The sequence below is a fragment of the Arachis ipaensis genome, chromosome B05 (assembly GCF_000816755.2).
Source record: "Arachis ipaensis cultivar K30076 chromosome B05, Araip1.1, whole genome shotgun sequence".
In the NCBI taxonomy this organism is placed as follows: domain Eukaryota; kingdom Viridiplantae; phylum Streptophyta; class Magnoliopsida; order Fabales; family Fabaceae; genus Arachis; species Arachis ipaensis.
This window is the reverse complement of record NC_029789.2, coordinates 33993513-34002305: the sequence shown is the minus strand read 5'-3', so window position 1 is coordinate 34002305 and position 8793 is coordinate 33993513. Positions and strand designations below refer to the sequence as shown.

Sequence of the window (8793 nt, the reverse complement as noted above, 5' to 3'; positions counted from 1 at the left end):
AAAATCCACTTTGAGTGCAGGGAGGTCAGAATCCAACAGCATCAGCAGTCCCTTTTCAGCCTGAATCAGATTTTTGCTCAGCTCCCTCAATTTCAGCCAGAAAATACCTGAAATCACAGAAAAATACACAAACTCATAGTAAAGTCCAGAAATATAGATTTTTCCTAGAAACTAATGAAAACAAACTAAAAACTAACTAAAACATACTAAAATCTATATGAAATTACCCCCAAAAAGCGTATAAAATATCCGCTCATCAGTTAGATGAAGAACAAAGTTATAGAAAGAAAGAATAAAAAGAGGAATAGAGTGATTAACCAAATAAACACTGAGTGACTAGAGAGTAAACACAAATCCAGTGAGGGTTCAATAGCTCATTAACATTCATCTCTGTTTGAATTTTCTAATTGTCTTGCAAGTTCATAAAATGCTTTTTCTCCCATCTCAATTGTAAAAGTGCTTATTGATTATCTAAGGCTTGGCTATATATACATATATGACTTCTTGAGAATGTGAATTAATTTAACTACCTGTAAGCTTTATATATGAGTGAATAAATTAGAATTACATGATGCATTTAGGTAGTTGCATTTAGATTAGATTGCATTGCATGACATTCCATCACTTTAACCTTACTTATTACCTTAGATTTAGCATGAGGACATGCTATTGTTTAAGTGTGGGGAGGTTGATAAACCCATATTTTGTGATGTATTTTGTGCTTAGTTTGAGTAATTTATTCAATCCTTCACCTACTTATTCATATTAATTGCATGGTTTTACTTTCCCTCCCTTATTATGTGATGTATGTGAAAAATATGTTTCCTATACATTAAAATTAATTATTTTAATTACCTTTATTTCCATTTGATGCCGTGATTAGTGTGTTGAGTAGTTTCAGATCTTCTAAAGTAGAATGACTTAAAGGATGAAAAAGGAAACATACAAAAACGGAAGGAAAGTGTAGAACGGAGTTTTGCAGAACTGGCACCCACGCGATCGCATGGATGACGCGATCGCATGCCAAGAGCGAAGAAGCAGCGACGCGGCCGTATGACTGACGGGACCGCGCGACTTGAAAAGCTCCGAATGACGTGACCGCGTGACCCACGCGGATGCGTGACAAAGGCCACGCATCAGAAATTGCAGAAGATGCTCCCAGCAAATTCTGAGGCCTTTTTTTGGCCCAAATCCAAGTCCAGAAGGCATAGACCAGAGGTTATGAAGTGAGGGAATGCATCCATTCAGGGAGAGCTCGCCAATTTAGTTATTTCCCATGTTTTAGATCTAGTTTTGAGAGAGGTTCTCTCCTCTCTCTCTCGTAGGATTTAGGACTTCTCTTAGTTTTAGGAGTAACTCTCAATCCCAGGTTCTTTATTTTTATTTATTCTTTCAATTTAGTTTATGAACTCTTCATGTTAGATTATAATTTCCCTTATTAATGTTATTTGAGGTATTTCAATTCATGACTGCTTTCTTTAATTTATGTTATTGTTGCTTTACATCTGAAGGCATTTTTATTCCAGCAAATTTACTTTTTCTTCTTTTTCATTGTTATTGATAGGGATAACTAAGTCTGGACTTCCAATTTCTCATACCTTGTCAAAAGTTTGCTTTGTAGTTATTTAATTATTTTAATTACCATTTGATTTACCCACCATTAAGTTACTTGTTCCTCATTCTTGAAACCCCAATTTACAATCTCCATAACCAATAATAAGAACATACTTCCCTGGAGTTCCTTGAGAAGACGACCCGAGGTTTAAATACTCAGTTATCAATTTTAAAGGGGTTTGCTACTTGTGACAACCAAAACATTTGTAAGAAAGGTTGATTGCTTGGTTTAGTAACTATACTTGCAACGAGTATTTACCATAACTTCTAAACTATCAATCTTCCGCTCTTTCATCAACCTTCTCAAAGTCTTCAACCATCATATACCTTGGAGGTTGTACACCCTCCTCAACATCAATTTCGAGCTTCTTGGAGGGAGGTTCTATGACTGGAGGTTCCCATGGAGGTTCCGCATCTCCTAAGTCTTCAACTACTTTCTCTTCTTCAATAATTTTAGCTTTCTCCACTTACTCTAGTACAAAATTCAGCTCCTCCTTGATGACTTCCACCTCTTGATAACTTTCTTCAAGGATCTTTCCTACCTCTACCTTTTTGGCCTCGTCTTGCTTCTCTTGAAGTATGTGTGTGTAAAACTGATCCATTACGTCCCTAAGACGATCCTTTCTCTCTTGTTCCGGGTCAGTAGCATAATTGGGATCATGTTGCTCTTGGATGGATGGATATGGGTATTCTTGCACAGAGGGTGGTGGTGCAGTAAAGCTTGAGGCTTGAATATTGGCGGTAAAGGGTTGGTCCATGTGGGATACAAGATTTTGGAGTTTAGAGGTGAGACCAATGAGAGTAGAGATAAGTGTGGTTTGACGCTCCCTTTGCCCTTGGCGAATAACATTAAAGGTATCATTTATGGGAGCTTGGGGTGGATAGAAGGGTTCATTTGTTGGGAGAAAGGGCTCATAATGGGAAGGTGGTTCTTCTTGGTAAGGATATAGAGATGGTGAATATTGAGGAGGTGGTTCTGAGTATGGTTCATATGGTTCATATGGTGGTTGGTGTGGTGGATAAGGGTCAGGGTCATATGGAGGTGAATGGTGAAAAGGGGCTTGTGAGTATGGTAGTTCATAGCTATGTTGAGGAGGTGGTTCATAAGCATATGGTGGGGCTTGTTGGTAACTATAAGGAGGTCCACCATATCCATTGTCTTGGTACGCACCTTAGAATATCTCTTAACGATAGTAATTTGGTGGAGGTTGATGCGCGCAAATTCATCGGTTGATAATTCCTTCTCGGTAAAGGAGAAATAACCTCGTTGCAAGTATAGTTCTCAACCAACAAGTAGTGCTCGATCAAAGTTTACAATTTCTAATCTAAACCGAGAGTAGTTAAACCTCGGATTGTTCTCCCTAGGAATGCAAATGAAATGTTACTTCTTTCGGTTGTGAAGAGGGCAAAAGGGGTTTTTGGTGCGATCAAAGAACGAAAGATTAAAAGAACTAAGCAATGATCAAAATTGACGTAAATGCAAGCAATGAGAAATAAGACCAAAACTTAGTGAAAATGCTATAGATGCAATAAAGAATCTTGACTTCGGAATGAGTATCCAAGGAATCCTATCATCGCCATAACCACAACTATGGTAATTATCATGAGTCAATCTCGCCTAGTCAACCCCAACCATCGAGGAGTAAGTCAAGCAAGCATAATTGACCTTAATCCATAAGTCCTAACCAACTTACCAAACTAGTTGATAAAAGGCTAGCGTCAATGGAAACAATAGCCAACTAACTACCCAAGAATTATCACTAAATGTCAGACATTATGACTCTAGTGTCATAGGAACTCAAACCACAAGCTAAGGTGGGAAAATCTACTCAAAATCTAAGGTTGGTATTTTTACAAACACCTTGTATACATAAAAGTAAAACATGGAGAATTGCAAAGTGAAATGTAAAACTATAACCAACTATCAACAAAATCAAACATAAACAAGCAATCAAACATAAAGGAGGCATGAAATGTAAAATTCATCAATTAGAACTTCAAGAAACACAAAATTGCAATATGAACAAAGTAACTTGAACCAAAAGTAAATGAAAGTAAAAGTGCTTTAATTAAAGAGGAAATTGAGAGTACTTACAATTAAAGAAGTAAAATCAAAGATCAAAGCTTGCTATAAAATGCTACAATGAAAATTGATAAACCCTAGGAAAGCTATTTACTCTATACTACTCCTACTCCTAATTACTATGAAAACTCTCTAAAAGTTGCTCCAATCCTCTCTTTGATAAGTGGTCAATTCTCCTTCATATAGCACTTCCAAACAGCAATTCAGCCTTCCAAAATGGGCCAAGAGGCCTCCAAATTCGCGCAGCACATGCCTCATTAATGAAATCACGTACAGGGACCTGTGCGGACGCACAGACGTGTGTGTCCGCACACGCAGCTAAAAATTGACCTGTGCGTACGCATAGGTGCGTGCATACGCACACATGGAAATTCTCGCTTGTGCGCGTGCACGCAGGGCTGTGCACACGCACACTTTGCTGTGTGTGCTTTTCCTTATTTTCTTCATGTTTTCTCCTTTATACATACTTTCTTCCACTTTTGGCTATCTATTCTTGCCTCCAAGGCCTGAAATCACTCACAAACCATATCACGGCATCGAATGACATAAAAGTGGAATTAAATTGCTCTATTAAAGCACAAAATTGCATGTTTGTACATTTAGGATCAAATTAGGGACAAAACACAAGAGTATGCTATTTTGGCGCTTAAGTGTGAGTTCATGTGCTAGAATCTATCCAAATTGAGTCAAAATATACCATCAAATATGGACTCATCAACTCTTCCATACTTAAACAATAGCATGCCCTCATGCTAAACTAATAAGGAGAATGATCAAGGGGGTAATCAACTTGTTAAATGCAACTACCTATATGCATGCAAGTATGTAAGTACCATCTATCTATCTATCTATCTATCTATCTACAGTATCTATATGAAATTGGTAAAAATAAACAATCAAATTCCCAAGAAAGTATAGACAATTAGGGCAAAGCAAAGAATTAATCCAATGCATCCAAAATCTAAAGAATTGATTCAACTCATCAAAATGAAGTAACTTGCATGAATACATGATGAGAAGTATGGAAATATAGAATTGAGTAAATGAACCCTCACTAGGTGTGTATACACCCTAATCACTTGGTGTCTAAGGGTCAATTCACTCAAGTCTCTTCTAATCATGCTTTTAAGGGATTGCTTTTCATCTAACAATCAACAACAAGTGATGCATGAATGCAATTATCATGAGGACTTATTGGGGTTGTAATAGGGTTAGGGTAAATGTGGGATAGATATGGTTAAGTGGACTAAAATGATTTGAATCCTTGATTAGTTTAAGTATCCACATCAACCTATATCAATCAAATCAAAACCAATTGCAATCCTAACCTTCCATCATTTCTTTCTATTAATTCATGTATGCTCGTCTCATAAACATCACATATGCAATTCTTTATTCATTTGTTTACCCTTTTGGGTGACTTCGCGCCCTTTTATGATGAAGGATTTTTTTTTTTGAAAGTAAGAATTGCATATGGTTAAGTAGTTCATACATGAATGTTCCCATTTTCCAAAGTTTTCAATGACATACCCAAATTAAACATTTTCATTCCCTACCAATATTTTTTCAAAAGATTCTCCCACACTTAAATGATACATACTCCCCAACCTAAGCTAATCAAGGATACAATCCAAGGTAATTCATAGTTTTTCGCTTAAGGTTGTGATGTGCTAAAATCAAGAACAATGGGGTAAATAAGGCTCAAAAGGGTTTAGCAATGGTAGATGCAAGGGTAAGGCTATATGGGTAAAGTAAGCTTTTATCAAAGATGACCTTAATCATGCTTAATGCAATTCAAGACATCAATGAATGGAAATAAAGAATCAAGCAACACCAAGATTACAATCATAGAAGAGATATATCACACAATGAACAAAGTTAGTGGTTAAAATGTGTAACCACTCAATATAGCCCAAAAACTCACAAGGTATTTGTTCTTTACTCTTCTATGTTCCATAAAGAAATAATTCAAGCAAGTTTGAAAATAGTTTTCTCAATCAATTCAATAGCATGCTCTTGACAAAATTCTTGGTAAATTTTTTGTTTTTCACCAAGATTATTTTCTATATGTATGTATGTTGTGGTGGATGCAAGAATTTTTCAAAATTTCCTAGTTCTTTTCCTAATTTTCAACAAGCAAAAAGTAACATGAACAATTAGGATCAAGGTAAACTAGGCATAGGCTATTCACATCATCCAATCACAATCCATGATTCTACTATATACTAGCAATATAAGGATGCAATATATATACCAAAACTAGAAATGCAATACTAGAGATAACTAAAAGCAACTAATATATATATATATATACCGAAAGTGCTAAGCAATGGGAAAAAGTAAAGTACTGTCAATATCCACAAAAGCATAATAAAAATTAAAAATAAACTAAATAGAAGTGTTCAGGAGAGAATATTTACACCCAGAAATAGAAGATCCTCCCCCACACTTAAGTCAAGCACTGTCCTCAGTGCTCAAAGGAATCAATCGGGGGAGAATCAACCATGTGAAGCTCCACCGCCTGGCGGTGATGGGTGGTGATGATGCTGGTAGACAATAATGGCGCTTGATGGCTGTGTGGTGGTCTGTGCTTTCTCAACTCTCGGCTCGGCTACAGCTGCCGGCTCCTCAACTCACGGCTCCTCGACTCTATGCTCCTCAGCTCTGTCAATTACTACCTCCTCAGATGTGATCTCCTCCAGTCTCTGCTCATGGTGCTCGACTGCTTGGCCAGCCTCAGCTGCTGGCTCCTCAGATGCAGGCTCCTCAGTCTCAGGCTCTGGTGTATTTGGAGGAGGTGGCCCAGGATCTCGACCCTCAAACTTTGCCACTATCCACTGGAAGAGGCGAGCGTTGCAACGCTCATAGCGGTGGATGGCCTGAAGGATCTCCCGACACATCTCATATGGTGTTTGAGGTCGGGGTATGGGTGTGGGTGCTGAAGGAGGTGCTGAAGGCTCTGCTGCTGCTGATGGAGGCTCAATAGTCTTCCTCTTCTTCTGAGGCGGCCCGTCATAATCTCTGTATGGCAGATATGGTTGCTTACTGATGTAGACAGACGTCCGGTCAGTTGGGCGTCTCTCTACACTAGATAAGGCTGCTAATCTGGTGATCAGAGATGGGAAGGGATCTGCTGTAGGTTCACCTTCATAATCGACTTTCTGATGAGGGGAAGAACAGAGATCCTCTTCCCCTCTAGGATAGCACATAACAGAACTGCCACCCGGATTCTGATATGCGTGGCATGCGTGCTCAGAAGGATGTAATCGGCAATGATCTGCTGCCAGATCCTTGCCTCCGGGTTGAGGTCCGTGCACGCAATGCTCAAGGGTACAGGCTACTATCCCTTGCTGTATTCCCAAGTAGCCTCAGGCTGGCCAATCTTTTTCAGGACCGTATCCAAGAAAATTTTACCCGAGTTGACGTCCGTCATTATTTGAGTATAAGTGTCCCTAGCTGGAGGAATATGCAGAATGTCCAAGAGGGCCTCTAAAGCAGTATTAGAGGTGTCTAAGGTGACACCTCTCAGAAAAATAGTTTGGGCATCCCTCTTGAGGAGATTGGCGTAAAATTCCTTGACCTGGTGTTCATTTACTTCCACCGGGTTGGATTTTACGAATCCCCAATGATAAAATTTGATTCTGTTTAGTATTGTATCCGCATATTTCTCGGGCAGGTTTAGTGTCCTCTCATAATGAAAGGCACGCTTTTCTAGTTTCTTATATTGTTCTTGGGCCTCGGAGTTGACGAAAGTGTCTGGATGGTCACTGGAGGCACGAGTGGAGGGCGAGCCAAGGGATTGGCTTTCTCCTTGCTCTTGCGGCCCATCCTGAAAAAGACAAAAACAGAATACAACTCAGGGAACAGATAAAATCACAAAAATAAGAAGGATATAATCAAACAATTCTATTAAGAGCCAATTAGATAAACAAATGCAAATCAGGGAAAAACATGTGTAAACAGTAGAATGTTCAAAAGAGAATGCATTTTCCCAAAATCAAGCAATCTAAGTGACAAATCAATGAGTAAACAACAATTGGAAGCATAGACAGGACTTAGTTGCACGATGTATGTGAATTGAATGGAAAGAAATTGATTGTCGCCATTGTGCCTTAAAGGTTGAAAAATTTTGTAAAAAATTGGCACAATGGGTACAAATCAGATTCAGAGTGAAAGCCTCTGCATATTCATATTTAGAAGATAGGAAATCACCACATATACACAATCTCTTGTCCAAAGCAATGCTCGATTGAAAATCAAGGTTGCATTGCTCAAAAACTTAAAGGAACAATTGGTTATGTACATGGCTTTGATGTTAAAAACACATGAACAAGCAATTGATCAATTCACGGGGAAAGCAATGTATGTACTGTTGCCAATAACACCCAACAGATTTCAAAATTGGAAGTTCAATGCTAGTTTGGTGTATGCATGGAAAGCAGCGGCAGTCAGCGCATAATGCAGTGAATCAGCAGATGATGATATGCTCAGCAAAAAGATTGACATCAAGTAACAGAATTATCAAGGTAATGTGAATTTCAGGTTGATGCTTCAACAAAAGCATGGTGCATAAGCCAAATCATGTCATGCAGCAGTTACAGAAAGTGTGCACAATCAGAAATTAACAATGCTAAATGGAAGAAAATACAAAACCTATGTTGATCAGACACAGAAATTGAACCAAAAATTCCATTTAGGCGTTTAATCAGGCATGTCCTGTGCAGAAATTGACAGGTAGCACTCACAGTTCAAGTAAGAACAGCAACTTCATCCAGTGCAGAAAACGATTCAAGTATTCAGCCAGGATTACATATTCATATTCAATCTAGAAAACTATAAATCATCTAACCTAAAACCACCTAGAAACTAAAGCAGAATTAAAAATCAAAACTAAGAAGAAGCAGTAAAATGAGACAGAAAAGAAATGGAACAGGGGAGGGGAGACATGGGTCAAACCTGTAATGTAGAGGAAGGAAAAGGTGGTAGAGGGAAGGTAAGGGCAAGGCCGAGAGGGGTGCAGCGGCACAGGAAACCGCCGCTGCTGGTGGTTGCTCACCGGATAGAGAGGCGCGGCCTAGGGAACGAGGCTGCGCGTA

General features: G+C 38.7%; 2 long non-coding RNA genes across 2 annotated transcripts in view; one reads left to right on the top strand and one right to left on the bottom strand.

Annotated features, from left to right (window-relative positions):
• Positions 3837–8793, bottom strand: part of LOC110271898 — a 20168-nt gene continuing 15211 nt past the window's right edge. Inside the window, exons 2-3 of the long non-coding RNA XR_002362743.1 lie at positions 4012–4015; positions 3837–3847 (exon numbers count right to left, since the gene is read on the bottom strand). This is a non-coding gene — a long non-coding RNA (uncharacterized LOC110271898). The remainder of the gene's footprint in view (positions 3848–4011; positions 4016–8793) is intronic.
• LOC107640419 overlaps positions 7451–8793 on the top strand; it is a 19514-nt gene continuing 18171 nt past the window's right edge. The window contains exon 1 of the long non-coding RNA XR_002362742.1: positions 7451–7460. This is a non-coding gene — a long non-coding RNA (uncharacterized LOC107640419). The remainder of the gene's footprint in view (positions 7461–8793) is intronic.